Below are 19,365 nucleotides of genomic sequence, written 5' to 3' on the forward strand. Positions count from 1 at the left end.
CATGTGTTAACGACATCCTTCTTTACCGTGCATTGTTTATCACTTGTACCACCCTCTTCCTTGCTCTAACCTTTAGCTTTAAAAGTTACTTTCTTTTTCCCTTTTCAGAATGGCCACCAAGAAGGGTAAAGAGAAAGCTACTCCCAAACCACCGGCAAGGAAAGGAACAAAAAGAGCACTAGCTGCGGAGCCGCCCATCTACTTGCACATCTTAGCATTCACCGAGGACGGTGCAATCTTTAAGTGTGGGGAGGTCGATACCGAATTCCGTGGGTTATTTATTTTCTTCTCAACACCAATGTTTTATTTTCTTTGTTTGTTCATTGTTGCATTTGCATGTTTGATTGTATATTTGTTTGATTTTGTGCATATTTTACCACTTGGTTAAAGTAATATTTTCTTTTTCAAGAAACTTTTTATAGCATTTCACTAATTTAAATTAAAATTTTTGTTAAAATTGTTTGAAAAAATATTATTTTGGAACATGGTTTAGAGCTCGAACACACAAAACCTGTGAGATTTTGAGCTTATTTGAATTGGTTGCATTTTATCAACCAATATTTTATTTTTGGTGTGTGTTTCTCTCTCTAAAATTGTGATTTTTGTCTTGCTTAATTCTATATTTCCATTATTTGATATATGCATACACTTACATGATTGAGGCCTTATTTCACTAAGCTTACATACCCATATGGCCTTACCTTTCATTATCCCTTGCAAACCAATTTTGAGCCTATTTTACCCCTTTATTCTTTACTTTAGCTCATCACTAACTCTAAGCGGAAAATAATAATGTTCTTAATTTGAATCCTTGGTTAGCTTAGACTAGTGAGAGTGTTCATGATTTAAGTTGGGGAAAAGTGGGTTTGGAAACATTTGGTTTAAGAATTAGGTGTTATATATCTTTTTGAAAATGTGAAAGAAATGTTTAGGACATGTTCATGCATTCAATAATTTAGAAATATGCATTGAGAAAAACAAAAGAAAAAAAAAGAAAAAAATATAGGCATATATATAAAAAAAAAGAGAAAAAAGAAAAGAAAAAGAGCAAATAAATAAAAGGGGACAAAATGCCCCAAAGTAAGTGTTGAAAGCAATGCATATGTACTGTACTTGAAATTAGAATGCATGAATATGTGGAAAACATGGTTAATGGATAGTTAGATATGGTATTATGATTACATGGATTGTCTAAGTTAGGTGGAAAGTTTAAGTTAATTAAGGATTCAGATTTTAGTCCACTTGGCCAAATACAATCCTACCTTGACCCTAACCCCATTACAACCCTTAAAAGACCTCTTGAAATGTGTATTTATGCATTAAATTTTCGTTGATTGTTAGATGAAGAGCAAGCCTTAGAAAGCAAGATTAGTAGAGAATTGAGAGATCGAACCTTAAACACCTAAGCGATTAGAGTGCATACACTTCCAGTGAGGGTTCGATGCTCGATTCTTTGTTCCTGGCTTTCACAAGCTATTTTCTTTTACAAGTTTACTTGTACTTTATTTTGTAATTTGAATTAGTGAAATCCAGTTCATATTTGTTCTTGAAGGATTTGTTTACTTTTAACCAAGTAGGAAAAAGCATTCTGCATTTAGTTGCATTCATAGGTTGCATTTTATACATTCTACCATTCCTCTTCACTTTCTTATAGCTTCTCTTGAGCTTAGCATAAGGACATGCTAATGTTTAAGTGTGGGGAGGTTGATAAACCCTATTTTTGGGGTTTATTCTGTGCTTAGTAGATTTTATCCATTATTCTCACACTTATTCATACAATTCGCATGTTGTACATTTTCCTTCCTGATTTTGTGCTATGATTGAAAACATGTTTCTTTGGTCTTATATTTGCTAATATTAATCCTCTCTTATTACCATTCGATGCCGTGATATGTGTGTTAAGTATTTTCAGAGATTATAGGGCAGGAATGGCTTAGAGGATGGAAAGGAAGCATGCAAAAGTGGAAGGAATACAAAAAACTGAAGGAACTGCTAAAGCTGTCCAGCCTGACCTCTTGGTACTAAATCGATCATAACTTGAGCTACAGAGGTCCAAATGACGCGGTTCTAGTTGTCTTAGAAAGCTAACATCCGGGGCTTCGCAACGATATATAATTTGCCATAGCTGCCCCGAATATAGGTGACACACACCGGTGAATCACGCGGATGCGTGACCTAGAAAAAATGCAATCTGCGCGAACGCGTGGACGGCGCTCCCGCGTGACTTTGCAGCGACCTGTACGTACCAATAATTGCTGGAAGCAATTTCTGGGCTGTTTTTGACCCAATTTTTGGTCCAGAAAACACATATTAGAGGCTATAAAGTGGGGGAATGCATTCAAACAAAATATACAACATTCATAATTCACAATTTTAGGTTTTAGATGTAGTTTCTAGAGAGAGAGGCTCTCTCCTCTCTCTTAGGATTTAGGATTAGGATTTCTCTTAGTTTTTAGGATTTCTTCTTCATTCCAGGTTCAATGTTCCTTTAATTTATGTTCTCTTATACTTTTATTTACTCTATTACTTTAGTTGCTCTATTTCACTTGGTAATTATTTATGTTGCCAAAATTGGCTTATGAACTCTTCATGTTAGATTTGAATTTATGTTTAAATGCAATTTGAGGTATTTCAGATTTATGATTGCTTTCTTCTATTTATGATATAAATAATTTAGATTTTTCCCTTTTTGGCTTTGGTTGAGTAATTGCCGACACTTGAGTTGTCAAACTCAGCTGTTGATTGAAAATTGGAATTCTTGCTGGTTGATTTGGATCCCTCTAAAGCTAGTCTTTCCATAGGAGTTGACTAGAACTTGAGGAATCAAGTTGATTAGTCCATTTGACTTTCCTTTATTTAGTAAGGGTTAACTAAGTGGGAGCAAAAGCCAATTCTCATCACACCTGATAAGGATAACTAGGATGGGATTTCCAGTTCTCATACCTTGCCAAGAGTTTTTCTAATTAGTAATTTATTTTCTTCTAATTAATCATTCTTTCATTCAAGGCTTTTTTATTTAGAATAATATAAACCTCTTTTAATTTTCATTACTTTAATTTACAATCATATGCTTGTGCCTATTGCCCAAACTCAACATTCCCCAGACAACTCATAACCAATAATAAATACACCTCCCTGCAATTCCTTGAGAAGACGACCCGATGTTTAAATACTTCGGTTATAAATTTTATTGGGTTTTGTTAGTTGTGACAACCAAACTTTTGTATGAAAGGATTCTCTGTTGGTTTAGAAACTATACTTGCAACGCGATTAATTTTATAAAAAATTCTTTACTAGCAGAAATCCAATCGTCAAGAATGCTAAGAAAATGTCCCACTGAAATATTTTCAGGATGGGTACAATTAGACATCTTCTATTATGGATTTTCAGACATGGCTAAAATGTCTTTGGACCACTCTGCTGGTGGATCTATACATATGAGAAAGACCGTTGAAGAGGCTAGCGAGCTTATTGAGATAGTTGCTACTAATCAGGATCTGTACTCATCTGCTGAGACTTCTATGAAAGGAGAGGTTAAGGTGGTCTCTAGTGAACCTGACCCTCCAGAAGAGGATGACCCATTGACTCAGCAACTGCATGCCCTTACCCAGCAACTACTGGAATTGCAAGAGGCTTTGCGAGAAACTCAAGCTTCTAACAAGAATATAGAAGCTCAGTTGAGTCAAACAAGACAACAGTTATCTAAGCAGATAACAGAGGAATGTCAGGCTATTCAACTGAGGAGTGGGAAATCCTTAAACACCCAACCTCAGTACAGTAAGAAAGAAAAGCCTATAGAGGAACACCATACGGATGTCCAAGATGTCTCTAAAGACATTGAACACCCAAAGAAGAATGTGATTGGCATTCAACACCAAGAAGGCGAATCCATCCCTGGCATTGAATACCCAATAGGGGGGTAGTGTCCCTGGCGTTGAACGCCAGGAAGAGGGCAGCAATATGGGCATTGAACTCCCAAGCAAGGGAGGCCAGTCATATACTGATCACAACCCTCCTAAGCATGCTAGTAACCCCCCTTCCAACACACATGGCATTCGGGCTTCATCAACTAAGATTGATGAGTATAAGACTAAGATGCCATTTCCTCAGAAACTCTGTCAAGAGGAAAAAATAAACAGTTTGCCCACTTTATGGATTATCTCAGAACACTAGAGATCAAGATCCCTTTTGCAGAGGCTCTTGAACAGATACCTTCTTATGCTAAGTTCATGAAGGACATTTTGAGTCATAAGAAGGATTGGAGAGAGACAGAAACAGTCCTCCTTACTGAAGAGTGCAGTGTAATCATTCAAAACAGCTTACCAAAGAAACTTAAAGATCCTGGGAGTTTTATGATACCATGCACTCTTGGTGATGCTTGTACAAGGACAGCTCTATATGACCTTGGTGCAAGCATCAACCTAATACCTGCTTCATTAATAAAGAAGCTTTGCTTGACTGAGGAAGTCAAACCAACCCGCGTATGCCTTCAACTTGCTGATGGTTCTATTAAGATACCATCAGGAGTAATCGAAGACATGATTGTCAAGGTTGGACCCTTTGCTTTTCCCACTAACTCTGTAGTGTTGGACATAGAAGGGCACAAGAGTGCACCCTTGATTCTAGGGAGACCCTTCCTAGTTACAGGACGAACCCTCATTGATGTTGAAAAAAGGGGAAGTAACCCTGAGAGTCAATGAGGAGAAGTTCGTACTGAATGTTGTAAAAGCCATGCAGCATTAAGACACCCTAGAGGAATGCATGAGCATTGATCTCATTGATTCCCTAGTGGAAGAGGTAAACATGGCTGAGAGTCTCAAGAAGGGCTGAATGACATCCTTACTGATGAATAGCCTGACTTGGGGGATCCTTTGGAAACTCATAAGGAAAAAAAGAAGACTCCAAAGTTTGAATTCAAGCCATTACCATCCTCCTTGAAATATGCATTTCTGGGAGATGGAGATACTTATCCTGTGATCATAAGCTCTGTCTTAGAACCACAGGAAGAAGAAGCACTAATTAAAGTGCTCAAAACACATAGGACCGCCCTTGGGTGGACTATAAGTGACCTTAAGGGCATCAGCTTGACCCGATGCATGCATAAAATCCTATTAGAGGATGACGCCAAACCAGTGGTACAACCACAAAGGCGAATGAATCTAGCCATGAAAGAAGTAGTGCAGAAAGAAGTCACTAAGCTCTAGGAGGCTGGGATTATCTATCCGATTTCTGATAGCCCCTGGGTGAACCCTGTTCAAGTTATTCCCAAGAAGGGAGGCATGACAGTGGTTCACAATGAAAAGAATGAACTGATTCCTACAAGGACAGTTACAGGGTGGCGTATGTGCATTGACTATAGAAGGCTAAATAACGCCACCAGGAAGAATCATTTTCCTTTACCTTTTATTGACCAAATTCCAGAGAGACTAGCAGGGCATGCATTTTATTGTTTCCTGGATGGATATTCAAGGTATAATTAAATAGCAGTAGATCCACAAGATCAAGAGAAGACAACATTCACATGCCCATGTGGCGTATTTTCCTACAGGCAAATGCCCTTTGACTTGTGCAATGCACCTACCACCTTTCAGAGATGTATGCTGTCCATCTTCTCTAATATGGTAGAGAAGTTCCTTGAAGTGTTCATGGATGACTTCTCTGTCTTTGGAGACTCATTTGACTCCTGCCTTGATTATTTGGCCCTAGTTCTGAAAAAATGTCAAGAAATAAACCTAGTTCTAAACTGGAAAAAATGCCACTTCATGGTAACTGAAGGCATTGTTCTTGGACATCGGATTTCAAACAAGGGAATAGAAGTAGATCAAGCTAAGGTGGAAGTGATTGAACGATTGCCACCACCCACTAATGTCAAGGCAATCAGAAGTTTCCTGGGACATGCAAGATTCTATAGGAGGTTCATAAAAGATTTTTTGAAAATTGCAAAATCCCTGTGTAATCTCTTAGCCACTGATGTCCCATTTGTCTTTGACCAAGAATGTCTGCATGCCTTTGAAACCCTGAAAGCCAAGCTTGTCACTGCTCCTATCATCTCTGCACCCAATTGGGACTTGCCATTCGAACTGATGTGTGATGCCAGTGATCATGCCATTGGCCCAGTTCTGGGGCAGAGACATGACAAGCTTTTGCATGTCATTTACTATGCTAGTCGTGTACTAAATGATGCGTAGAAAAATTACACTACTACAGAAAAGGAGCTCTTTGCAGTGGTTTATGCCATTGACAAGTTCAGATCCTATCTAGTAGGATCTAAGGTAATTATCTATACGGACCATGCCACTCTAAAGTTTCTTTTCACTAAGTAGGACTTTAAGCCCAGACTCATAAGATGGGTATTACTCCTGCAAGAGTTTGATATAGAAATTAGAGACAAAAAAGGCACAGAAAATTAAGTGGCTGACCACTTGTCTAGGATTGAACCAGTAACAGGGACCTTTCCACCCTCGACTGACATATCCAAAACCTTTCCAGATGAGCAACTCTTTTCCATCTAGACAGCACCTTGGTTTGTAGATATTGCAAATTACAAGGCTCTAAGGTTCATTCCCAAGGAGTTTACCAGGCAACAAGCTTAAAAACTCATGCATGATGCAAATAACTAGTTGTGGGATGAGCCATATCTCTTTAAGAGATGCTCGGATGGAATAATCCGATGATGTGTGTCTGAAGAAGAGGCACAGAGAATTCTATGGCATTGCCATGGCTCAGACTATGGAGGACACTTTGGAGGTGAGTGGACAGCCACCAAGGTTCTCCAAAGTGGCTTCTACTGGCCCAGTCTCTTTAAGGACTCTAGAGAGTTTGTCCATAACTATGATAGTTGCCAACGGGCTGGCAAACTCCCCCATGGTCATGGCATGCCTCAGCAAGGAATCTTAGAGATTGAGTTGTTTGATGTATAGGGTATAGATTTCATTGGACCCTTCCCATCTTCATACTCAAACACCTACATCCTTGTGGTCGTAGACTATGTGTCTAAATGGGTTGAAGCAATAGCATCACCCACTAATGACCCCAGAGTAGTAATGAAATTGCTCCAAAAGAATATCTTCAGCAGATTTGGTGTCCCTAGGGCACTAATTAGTGATGGAGGTAGTCATTTCTGCAACAGACAGCTGGATTCTGTCTTAAACCGTTACGGAGTTCGTCATAAAGTAGAGGTCCATGGTCTCTTGTTTGCTGCATCCTTTTCTTAGTGATGGGCTTGTCCTCATTGATGAGGATATCTCCCTCTATGTCAATTTTCAGCTGAATTGCAGAGGTGGCAAATGAGGTGAGAAAAGGCTAACCTTGCCAAAGTGGAGGACTTGTCAGCCACCTTGTAGAGTTCTTGAGGTATAATCTCATGAACTTCCACTTCCTCCCCAATCATGATACAATGGATCATGATGGCCCGGTCTACAGTAACTTCAGACCGGTTGCTAGTAGGAATAATTGAGTGTTGAATGAACTCCAACCATCCTCTAGCTACAGGTTTAAGGTCCGGTCTTCTCAATTGAACTGGTTTGCCTCTTGAGTCAACTTTCCATTGAGCTCCTTCCACATATATGTCCATGGGGACTTGGTCCAACCTTTGATCAAAGTTGACCCTTCTAGTGTAGAGGCGTGCGTTTTCTTGCATCATTGGCAAGTTGAACGCCAACCTTACATTTTTCGGACTGAAATCTAAGTAATTTCCCCGAACCATTGTAAGCCAATTCTTTGGATTTGGGTTCCTACTTTGATCATGGTTCCTAGTGATCCATGCATTTGCATAGAACTCTTAAACCATTAAGATTCTGACTTGTTGAATAGGATTAGAGAGAACTTCCCATCCTCTTCTTCTAATCCCTTGTCAGATCTCCGGATACTCGCTCTTTTTGAGCTTAAAAGGGACCTCAGAGATCACCTTCTTCTTGGCCATAACTTCATAGAAGTGGTCTTGATGGACCTTTGAGATGAATTTCTCTATCTCCTATGACTCAGAGGTGGAAGCAATTGCCTTCCCTTTCCTCTTTCTTGAGGTTTCTCTGGCCTTAGGTGCCATTAATGGTTATAGAAAAACGAAAAGCAATGCTTTTACCACACCAAACTTAAAAAGTTTGCTCATCCCCGAGCAAAAGAAGAAAGGAAGTAGTAGAAGAAAAAGAAAATGAAGGAGATGGAGGGAGAAGGTGTATTCGGCCAAGGGGGAGAGGTGGTGGTTGTAATGTGTGAAAATGGAGTAGTGTTGAGGGGTTTATATAGGGGTGGGGGGGAAGGGTAGGTTTCAGCCATTAGGGTTGGGTTTGGGAGGGAAAAGTATTTGAATTTTGGAGGTAGGTGGGGTTTATGGGGAAGAGGTAATAAGGTGATTGGTGAAGGGTATTTGGGGAAGAGGTAATAAGGTGATTGGTGAAGGGTATTTGGGTAAGAGTGTTATGAGAAGGTGTGAAGAGGAGAGAAGAAGAGGTGGGGTAGGTGGGGATCCTGTGGGGTCCACAAATCCTGAGGGGTCAAAGACTTAGCATCCCTACTCCAAGTAGGCATGCAAAACGCCCTTAGAATGCATGTCTGGCGTTAAACGCTAGCTTGCTGCTTGTTTCTGGCGTTTAACGCCAATTCCATGCTCTGTTCTGGCGTTAAACGCCAGTCTGGTGCTTGTTTCTGGCGTTTAACGCCAGCTTAATGCTTCTTTCTGGAGTTAAACGCCAGTTTGATGCTTCTTACTGGCGTTTAAACGCTAGTAAGCTCTTCCTCCAGGGTGAGCTATTTTTAATGCTGTTTTTTATTCTGTTTTTGATTTTTCAGTAGTTTTTGTGACTTCACATGATCATCAACCTAAAAAAAATATAAAATAGCAATGGAAAATAAATAGATATAATTAAATAACATTGGATTGCCTCCCAACAAGCGCTTCTTTAATGTCAATAGCTTGACAGTGAGCTCTCATGGAGCCTCACAGAAAATCAGAGCAATGTTGGGACCACCCAACACCAAACTTAGAGTTTGAATGTGGGGGTGTAACACCAAACTTAGAGTTTGGTTGTGGCCTCCCAACACCAAACTTAGAGTTTGACTGTGGGGGCCTTGGTTGACTCTGCAGTGAGAGAAGCTTTTCATGCTTCCTCTCCATGGTTACAGAAGGAGAACCTTGAGTCTTAAATACAAGGTAGTTCTCATTCAGTTGAAGGACCAACTCTCCTCTGTCCACATCAATCACAGTTTTTGCTGTGGCTAGGAAGGGTCTTCCAAGGATGATGGATTCATCCTCATCCTTGATGCCAAGGCATCTTAGGCTAGTTTCACTAGCATTTTTCTGTTAGTTTTAGTTGTTTTATGCATTTTCTTGAGCTTAAAGTAACCAAGAATGGTTAAATGAATAACAAAGCAATGAACCATCCAAACAGTATGATTTTAATGCAAATTCCATGAGTTTTAGTTATATTACTTGAATGCTATGAATGGAAGATTTCTCATGAAATTTTGCAAGACTTTGATGCAATTGTTTGGATGATTTTAGGGAAGAAAAGGCTAAGCAAGGAAGCAACAAAATCAATAAAGGAAGCTTGAATATCACATGTGGAGTTTAAGTTCCAGTTTAAGCCTAAACTGGAGCTTAAACGCCAGAATCAGGAAGGCTAAGAAATGCTGGAATTGAAGTTTAACCTCCAGTTTAACCTTAAACTGGAGGTTAAACGCCAGAATGAAAGTCTCACCAAAGAAGCATTTCCACGTTTAACCTCCAGTTTAACCTTAAACTGGAGGTTAAACGCCAGAAGTGAGAAGGGCACCAAGGGGGGCAGTTCCACGTTTAACCTCCAGTTTAACCTTAAACTGGAGGTTAAACGCCAGAAAAGGGAAAAGCACCAGGGAGCCATTTCCACGTTTAAGCTCCAGTTTGACCTTAAACTGGAGCTTAAACGTGTTCGACCAAGTTTTCTCCTCCAGGGTTGCTTTCTCCATTTCCACGTTTAAGCTCCAGTTTAACCTTAAACTGGAGCTTAAACGTGTTCGACACCTCCAGGGCTACCTTTCTCAGCTTCCACGTTTAAGCTCCAGTTTAACCTTAAACTGGAGCTTAAACGTGTTCGACACCTCCAGGGCTACCTTTCTCAGCTTCCACGTTTAAGCTCCAGTTTAACCTTAAACTGGAGCTTAAACGTGTTCGACCTCCAGGATGGCTTTCTCTATTTCCACGTTTAAGCTCCAGTTTAACCTTAAACTGGAGCTTAAACGTGTTCGACCTCCAGGGCTGCCTTTTCTATCTCCACGTTTAAGCTTCAGTTTAACCTTAAACTGAAGCTTAAACGTGTTCGACTATATTACCCTCCAGGGCTGCCTTCTTCCATTTCCACGTTTAAGCTTCAGTTTAACCTTAAACTGAAGCTTAAACGTGCTTCCACAAAAGGCATCACTGGAAGTGTCTGGCGTTTAAGCTGCAGTTTAAGCTTAAACTGCAACTTAAACGCCACTCTTGGAAAGGGTTTCTGGGCCAAAAATATTGCGGTTTAAGTTAGTATTTGAGCACAAACATTAACTTAAACTTACTCTGGTATGAAACCCAATTGAATATCATGGTTTATGGGATTGGGCCTGAAGGATTGATGAGTCTGAAATTTCCATTTATTGAGTCATGTGTCATTATTTGATTATCACTAAGTTGGCTCAATGAATGTTACAGAATTTGGATCAACAGCCTCATCAAGATTATGGATCATAAACCCAAGGCAAAAGGAAAGCAGGGAGAGGCCTCAAAGCCCAAGAAACACAACAGAAGCTCAATATAGAAAGTGTATAAATAGGATAGAATTTAAGTTAGAAAGGACTTTTACCTTTTCATTGAGCTAGTTTTCATATCTTTGTAATTGAATTCAGAGCTATGACTCACTAAACCCCCTTTCATTGGGTTAGGGAGCTCTATTGTAATTCAATGAATCAATAATAGTTTATCTTCTTCTTCAATCTTTTCTCTTGAATTTTGTTAGAAAGCTTCTCGATCTAATTCCATTGGGTAGTTGTCTTGGGAAAGAAACTACCCATAATTGGAATCCTTCGGAACCTTGGGAAAGGAATGGAGGATTCATGCTAGAGAAGCTTTCTCACAGTGAATTGGATTGGGGTTTGGATGGATATTGTGACATGTAATCCTACCAAATTGTGGTTCATGAAACTGTGTGGTATAATCAGTGATCGAGCATCATCTCTTCTTATGAACATTTAAACCAAGGGATTGGGAATTTGTTTGTTTTTAGAGAGAATTGGTGAGCCAAGGGATTGGGATCCAATCATATAAGATTGCCAAGCAAAATTTAATGAACGCATTGGTTGAGAAAGAGATAAACATGTTTTGATTCGGAGATCTCAATATCTCCTATACCCAATGAATTCCCCATTTCTGATTTCCACTTTCTCTTTACATTCTGCAACTCAATTCATACAATCACCCCCATTCCCTTTTAATTTCAGCAATTTAGCTTCTGCTCTTTAATTCATGCAATTTAAGATTCCGCCATTCAATTTCTTGTCATTTACGTTTTCCCGCCAATTTTGCATTCCGCAATTCTCATCTAAATCTTGATTCCGCTCAACTAGAACACACTTCTAATCCGAATTGCTCATTCAACCAATCCTTGTGGGATTCGACCTCACTCTATTGTGAGTTTTTACTTGACGATAGCCGGTGCACTTGCCGGAAGGAATTTTGCCGATCGTGCAATTTCCTAAATCGTAGCATAACAAGTTTATGCGCATCAATCCTTCCCAGTGTCTAGGATTATAAAATCAGCAGGGATGTAAAGGCCTTCAACCCTTACTAACACGTCCTCTACTAGTCCATAAGCTTGTTTTATGGATTTGTCTGCCATCTCTAATGAGAATTTGACAGCCTGTACCTCAAAGATTCCTAGTTTCTCCATTACAGAGAGTGGCATTAAGTTTATGCCTGACCCCAGGTCACACAGAGCCTTCTCAAAGGTCATGGTGCCTATGTTATAAGGAATTAGGAATTTACCAGGATCCAATTTCTTTTGAGGTAAAGTATGCTGAACCCAGATATTTAGTTCATTAATGAGCAATGGAGGCTCGTCCTCCCAAGTCTCATTACCAAATAGCTTGACATTCAGCTTCATGATTGCTCCTAAATACTGGGCAACTTGCCCTTGAACAATGTCTTCATCTTCTTCAGAAGATGAATAGTCATCAGAGCTCATGAATGGTAAAAGGAGGTTCAATGGAATCTCTATGGTCTCTAGATGAGCCTCAGATTCCTTTGGTTTCTCAAAGGGAAACTCCTTATTGGTCAGTGAACGTCCCAGGAGGTCTTCCTCACTAGGATTCACGTCCTTCTTCTCCTCTCTGGGTTTTGACCACACCAAGTAAGGTTATAGCCTTGCACTCTCTTTTTGGATTCTCTTCCGTATTGCTTGGGAGAGTACTAGGAGGAGTTTCAGTGACTCTTTTACTCAGCTGGCCCACTTGTGCCTCCAAATTTCTAATGAAGGACCTTATTTCATTCAAGAAACTTAGAGTGGCCTTAGATAAATCAGAGACTATATTTTTTAAGCTAGATGGATTCTGCTCAGAATTCTCTGTCTGTTGCTGAGAGGATGATGGAAAAGGCTTGCTATTGCTAAACCTGTTCCTTCCACCATTATTAAAGCCTTGTTGAGGCTTTTGTTGATCCTTCTATGAGAAATTTGGATGATTTCTCCATGAGGGATTATAGGTATTTCCATAGGGTTCTCCCATGTAATTCACCTCTGCTATTGTAGGGTTCTCAGGATCATAAGCTTCTTCTTCAGAAGATGCTTCTTTAGTACTGTTGGATGCAGCTTGCACTCCATTCAGACTCTAAAAAATCATATTGACTTGTTGAGTCAATATTTTATTCTGAGCCAATATGGCATTCAGAGTATCAATTTCAAGAACTCCCTTCCTCTGAGGCGTCCCATTATTCACAAGATTCCTTTCAGAAGTGTACATAAACTGTTTATTTGCAACCATGTCAATGAGTTCCTGAGCTTCTGCAGGCATTTTCTTTATGTGAATAGATCCACCTGCAGAATGGTCCAATGACATCTTTGATAATTCAGACAGACCATCATAGAATATATCCAGGATGGTCCATTCTGAAAGCATGTCAGAGGGACACTTTTTGGTCAGTTGCTTGTATCTCTCCCAAGCTTCATAGAGGGATTCACCTTCTTTCTGTTTGAAGGTTTGAACATCCACTCTAAGATTGCTAAGCTTTTGAGGAGGGAAGAACTTGGCTAAGAAAGCCGTGACCAGCTTATCCCAAGAGTTCAGGTTATCTTTAGGTTGAGAGTCCAACCATATTCTAGCTCTGTCTCTTATAGCAAACGGGAAAAGCATAAGCCTGTAGACCTCGGGATCAACCCCATTGGTCCTAACAGTATCACAGATCTGCAAGAATTCAGTTAAGAACTGAAAAGGATCTTCTTATGGAAGTTCATGAAACTTGCAATTCTGTTGCATCAAAGAAACTAATTGAGGCTTTAGCTCAAAATTGTTTGCTCCAATGGCAGCGATTGAGATGCTTCTTCCATGTAAGTTGGAATTTGGTGCAGTAAAGTCACCAAGCATCTTCCTTGCATTTCCACCATTGTTATTATTTTCGGCCATATCTCCTTCTTTTTCGAAAATTTCTGTCAGATTTTCTCCAGAGAGTTGTGCTTTAGCCTCCCTTAGCTTCCTCTTTAGAGTCCTTTCAGGTTCAGGATCAGCTTCAACAAGAATGTTCTTATCCTTGTTCCTGCTCATATGAAAAAGAAGAGAATAGAAAAGAAAATATGAAATCCTTTATGTCACAGTATAGAGATTCCTTATATGAGTATAAGAAGAAAAGAATAGAAGAAGGAAAAGATAAGAATTTGAACACAGAGGAGAAGAGTGGGTTCGAATTTTTGAGTGAAAGAGGGGTGTTAGTAGATAAATAAATAAATAGAAGGAGATGAGAGGGAGAAGAACTCGAAAATTAAGTAAAATAAAATAAAAATATTTTTGTTTTTATTTTAGATATTAGTTATAATTTGAAAATACGAAAAGAAATAAAATTAAAATTAAAATTTGAAATAATTAGTTAATGAAAAGAAATTTTGAAAAAGAGGTTAGTGATTTTCGAAAATTAGAGAGAGAGGATTAGTTAGGTAGTTTTGAAAAAGATAAGAATCAAACAAGATAAGATTAATTGAAAAAGATTTGAAAATCAATTTTTAAAAGGTAAGAAGTTAGAAAAGATTTTGAAATTGATTTTGAAAAAGATGTGATTGAAATTTGTTTTGAAATATATTTGAAAAAGAATTTAAAAAGATTTGATTTTGAAAAAATAAAGTTGATTACTTGACTTAACAAGAAACAAAAAGATATGATTGAACCTTTCTTAGTAGGCAAGTAACAAACTTAAAATTTTTTTGAATCAATCACTTTAATTGTTAGCATTAATTTCGAAAATATGAGATAGAAATAAGAAAAAGATTTTGGAAATAAATTTTGAAAATTTAGAAATTATGAAAGAAAAATAAAAAAAAGATTTGATTTTTGAAAAAGATAGAATTTTTTTAATTGAAAATTTGACTTGACTCATAAGAAACAACTAAATTTTAAAAAGTTTTGACAAAGTCAACTCAAATTTTCGAAAATTTATGAGATAAAAAGGGGAAGATAATTTTTTTGATATTTGAAATTTTTTTAATGAAGAAAGAGAAAAACAATAAAAAGACTCAAAACATGAAAATTCAAGATCAAAACACATGATGCATGCAAGAACACTTTGAATGTCAAGATGAACACCAAGAACACTTTGAATGTCAAGATGAACATCAAGAACTTATTTTTGAAAATTTTTAGGAAAAGAAAAACATGCAAGACACCAAACTTTAAAATTTTTAATGTTGAGACACTAACAAATTGAAAATGTATATGAGAAACAAGAAAAGATGCACAACAAGAAAATGCAAAAATCAAAACAAAGAAGATCATCAAGAACAACTTGAAGATCATGAAGAACATATGATGAATTTTCGAAGATTTGTAGTGAAAATTAAAAATATGCAATTGACACCAAACTTAAAAATTGACACAAGACTCAAACAAGAAACATCAAATTTTTTTGGTTTTTATGATTTTATTAAATTTTTTTGGTACTTTTCGAAAATTATTTTGAAAAAGAAAAATAAGGATTTCAAAATTCTTAATGAGAATTCCAGGAATCATGCAATGTTAGTCTAAAGCTCCGGTCCAGGAATTAGACATGGATTACTAGCCAGCCAAGCTTTCAGTGAAAGCTCCGGTCCAAAACACTAGACATGGCCAATGGCCAGCCAAGCTTTAAGATACAAATCAGGCATACAACAGCTGAATTGACGAGAATCAAAAAAGCTCTTGTGATGATGAGTTGAAACCTCGGTCCAAAAGATTAGACATGGCTTCACAGCCAGCCAGACTTCAACAGATCATCTTGAAACTCTAGAATTCATTCTTAAAAATTCTGAAGCCATAGAATAATTTATTTATTTTTATTCGAAAAAAATTAAAATAATAAAAACAAAAAGCTTAAAATTAAAATAAAATTACCTAATCTGAGCAACAAGATAAACCGTCAGTTGTCCAAACTCGAACAATCCCCGGCAACGGCGCCAAAAACTTGGTACGCACGTTCATAATCTTAGTTCTTTTTAACAATTCCGATATAACTAACTAGCAAGTGCACTGGGTCATCCAAGTAATAAACCTTACGTGAGTAAGGGTCGATCCCACGGAGATTGTCGGCTTGAAGCAAGCTATGGTCATCTTGCAAATCTCAGTCAGGCGGATTCAAATGGTTATGGTGAGTTGATAAATAAAATATAATTAAAATATAAAATGGGATAGAGATACTTATGTAATTCATTGGTGAGAATTTCAGATAAGTGTATGGAGATACTTTGTTCCTTCTGAGTCTCTGCTTTCCTACTGCCTTCATCCAATCCTTCATACTCCTTTCCATGGCAAGCTGTATGTTGGGCATCACCATTGTCAATGGCTACATCCCGTCCTCTCAGTGAAAATAGTCCAAATGCACTGTCACCGCACGGCTAATCATCTGTCGGTTCTCGATCATGCTAGAATAGGATCCAGTAATCCTTTTGCGTCTGTCACTACGCCTAGCACTCGCGAGTTTGAAGCTCGTCACAGCCATCCCTTCCCAGATCCTACTCGGAATACCACAGATAAGGTTTAGACTTTCCGAATCTCAAAAATGGCCGCCAATAATTCTAGCCTATACCACGAAGACTCTGATCGTAGATCAGGAGGCTAAGAGATATGCATTCAAGCTTGTTTTCATGTAGAACGGAAGTGTTTGTCAGGCACGCGTTCATAGGTGAGAATGGTGATGAACGTCACATAATCATCACATTCATCATGTTCTTGTGTGCGAATGAATATCTTAGAGAAGAAATAGGCTTGAGTTGAATAGAAAAATAATAGTACTTTGCATTAATTCATGAAGAACAGCAGAGCTCCACACCTTAATCTATGGTGTGTAGAAACTCTACCGTTGAAAATACATAAGAATAAGGTCCAGGCATGGCTGAATGGCCAGCCCCCTAAACATGTACCAAATGATCTAAAGGTGAACAAAAGATATAAAATAAATCACTAAAAGTAGTTTTTATACTCGACTAGTGACTAGGGTTACATAAGATAAGTAAATGATGTAGAAATCCACTTCCGGGCCCACTTGGTGTGTGCTTGGGCTGAGCATTGAGCTTTCATATGTAGAGACTCTTTTTGGAGTTAAACGCCAAGTTGTAGCCTGTTTCTGGCGTTTAACTCTGATTTGCAACCTGTTTCTGGCGTTTAACTCCAGAATAGGGCAGGAAGTTGGCGTTTAAACGCCAGTTTGCGTCATCAAAACTCGAGCAAAGTATGGACTATTATATATTGCTGGAAAACCCTGGATGTATACTTTCCAACGCAATTGAGATCGAGCCAATTGGGTTTCTGTAGCTCTAGAAAATCCACTTCGAGTGCAGGGAGGTCAGAATCCAACAGCATCTGCAGTCCTTCTTCAGCCTCTGAATCAGATTTTTGCTCAAGTCCCTCAATTTCAGCCAGAAATTACCTGAAATCACAGAAAAACACACAAACTCATAATAAAGTCCAGAAATGTGATTTTTATTTAAAAATTAATAAAAATATACTAAAAACTAATTAAATTATACTAAAAACTATGTAAAAATAATGCTAAAAAGCGTATAAATTATCTGCTCATCAATACTCTATAACCACAGACAATGGCACTCAATTTACAGATGCAGGCTTCAGAAAGTTGGTGGCCGATCTAAATATAAAACACCAATTCACATCCGTAGAACACCCCCAGGCCAATGGACAAGCAGAAGCTGCTAACAAAGTCATATTAGCCGGGCTAAAACGGAGATTGCAGGATGCAAAGGGAGCCTGGGCCGAAGAGCTCCCACAAGTCTTATGAGCATATCAGACAAATCCATACTCCACCACAAAGGAATCACCCTTCCGATTAGCTTACGAAATGGAGGCAATGATCCCAGTAGAGGTCGAAGAAGGGTCGCCCAGAGTGATCCACTACAATGAAGAGGCCAAGTCCCAACTTCAAAGGGAAGAACTCGACCTACTTCCAGAAATCTGAGAAAGAGCTCGAATAAGAGAAGAGGCATTAAAATGTCGAATGGCTTCAAGATACAATTAAAAGGTAGTACCGTGAGGTTTTTCCGAGAACGACCTCATCCTAATCCAAAATGATATCGGAACGACCCGACCTGGAGAAGGAAAGCTAGCAGCAAACTGGAAAGGACCCTACCGAGTCATAGAAGTACTTGAAAAGGGCTACTACAGGCTATCCAAACTCGAAGGGCGAGAGCTTCCAAGGTCATGGCACGCCTGCAACCTACGAAGGTATTATAGCTAGAGGTAATAAGGATCTTAGGATAAGGTGCAATCTTTTTCCTGAAAAGGTTTTTTAATGAGGTGCCAAGCCAAGATCCATGAACTACCTGACTTAGAATGCCCACATGTATATATTTGCATTTTCTTTATTTTAAATAAAGTTTTTGAGATTATCTACAAATCCTCAATACGCATTAATCTGAAACGTAAAAATTCATCTCCCGATTATAAAGCTACAGATTAGCAGAAAGTGAAAATCAAATTCACTGCTCGATCATGATAAAGACCAACGAAGATGAAAACCGAATTCATCAAAAGGTCGACTAAATGGGATCAAACCCAATTTCTACGAAATCAGCAAAGATGAAAAGGCGACAAAACAAAATAATGCAAAAAGTTATCGAAAGTGATCCATGGAAAGGACCTGACGAGGTCTTAATAAAAATGGGTTGCTAAAAATAACTTAAAGACAGGCCGACGTATAGAAGTTGGACCAGTCGATCACAATAACCAAAGTTATAAAAAGTAAATCCTTGGAAAGAGGCCTGGCCAGCCCTAAAAAAGAGGATTACTAGAAATAACTTAGAAGGAACCTGATGACAAGTCATCTTAGCCTATTTTCACTAGTCTTTTTCTTTTGTTTTCAATTGATTTTATGCACTTTCTTAAGCCATAAGCAAGCCAATTGGGTAGATTTCCATGTTTCCTTTGATTCAATCAACCATGGATGAATTAATGCACTTTCATGAGATTTTGTGCTATAATTGTCATATATTATGAAAGAAACACAATCTCATGATTTGGGGCATAGCTTTGATTGTTTTGATTGATTGATGATAGGTGAAAAGAGTTTTGAAGAAGGTTGAAGAAAGAAGGAATGGCTAGGAGCAAGAGAGAACAAAAAGCTTGAGCCAAAGTTTACCTCAAACTTTAGCTCAAATTTTTGGAAGAATTGAAAACACCCCAGAGGAAAAAAAGCTTGAGCCAAAGTTTGCCTCAAACTTTAGCTCAAACTTTTGGAAGAGTTAAAAATACACTGGAGAAAAAAGCTTGAGCCAACGTTTGCCTCAAACTTTTTGGCAAACGTTGGCATCACAAAACCAACACCCTGGTGATGCCAAGGCATCTTAGGCGAGTTTCACTAGCATTTTTCTGTTAGTTTTAGTTGTTTTATGCACTTTCTTGAGCTTAAAGTAACCAAGAATGGTTAAATGAATAACAAAGCAATGAACCATCCAAACAGTATGATTTTTATGAAAATTTCATGAGTTTTTAGTTATATTACTTGAATGCTATGAATGGAAGATTCTCATGAAAATTTGCAAGACTTTGATGCAGTTGTTTGGATGATTTCAGGAAAGAAGAGGCTAGGCAAGGAAGCAACAAAAATCAATAAAGGAAGCTTGAATATCACATGTGGAGTTTAAGTTCCAGTTTAAGCTTAAACTGGAACTTAAACGG

Source organism: Arachis hypogaea, chromosome 18 (genome assembly GCF_003086295.3).
Source record: "Arachis hypogaea cultivar Tifrunner chromosome 18, arahy.Tifrunner.gnm2.J5K5, whole genome shotgun sequence".
In the NCBI taxonomy this organism is placed as follows: Eukaryota; Viridiplantae; Streptophyta; class Magnoliopsida; order Fabales; family Fabaceae; genus Arachis; species Arachis hypogaea.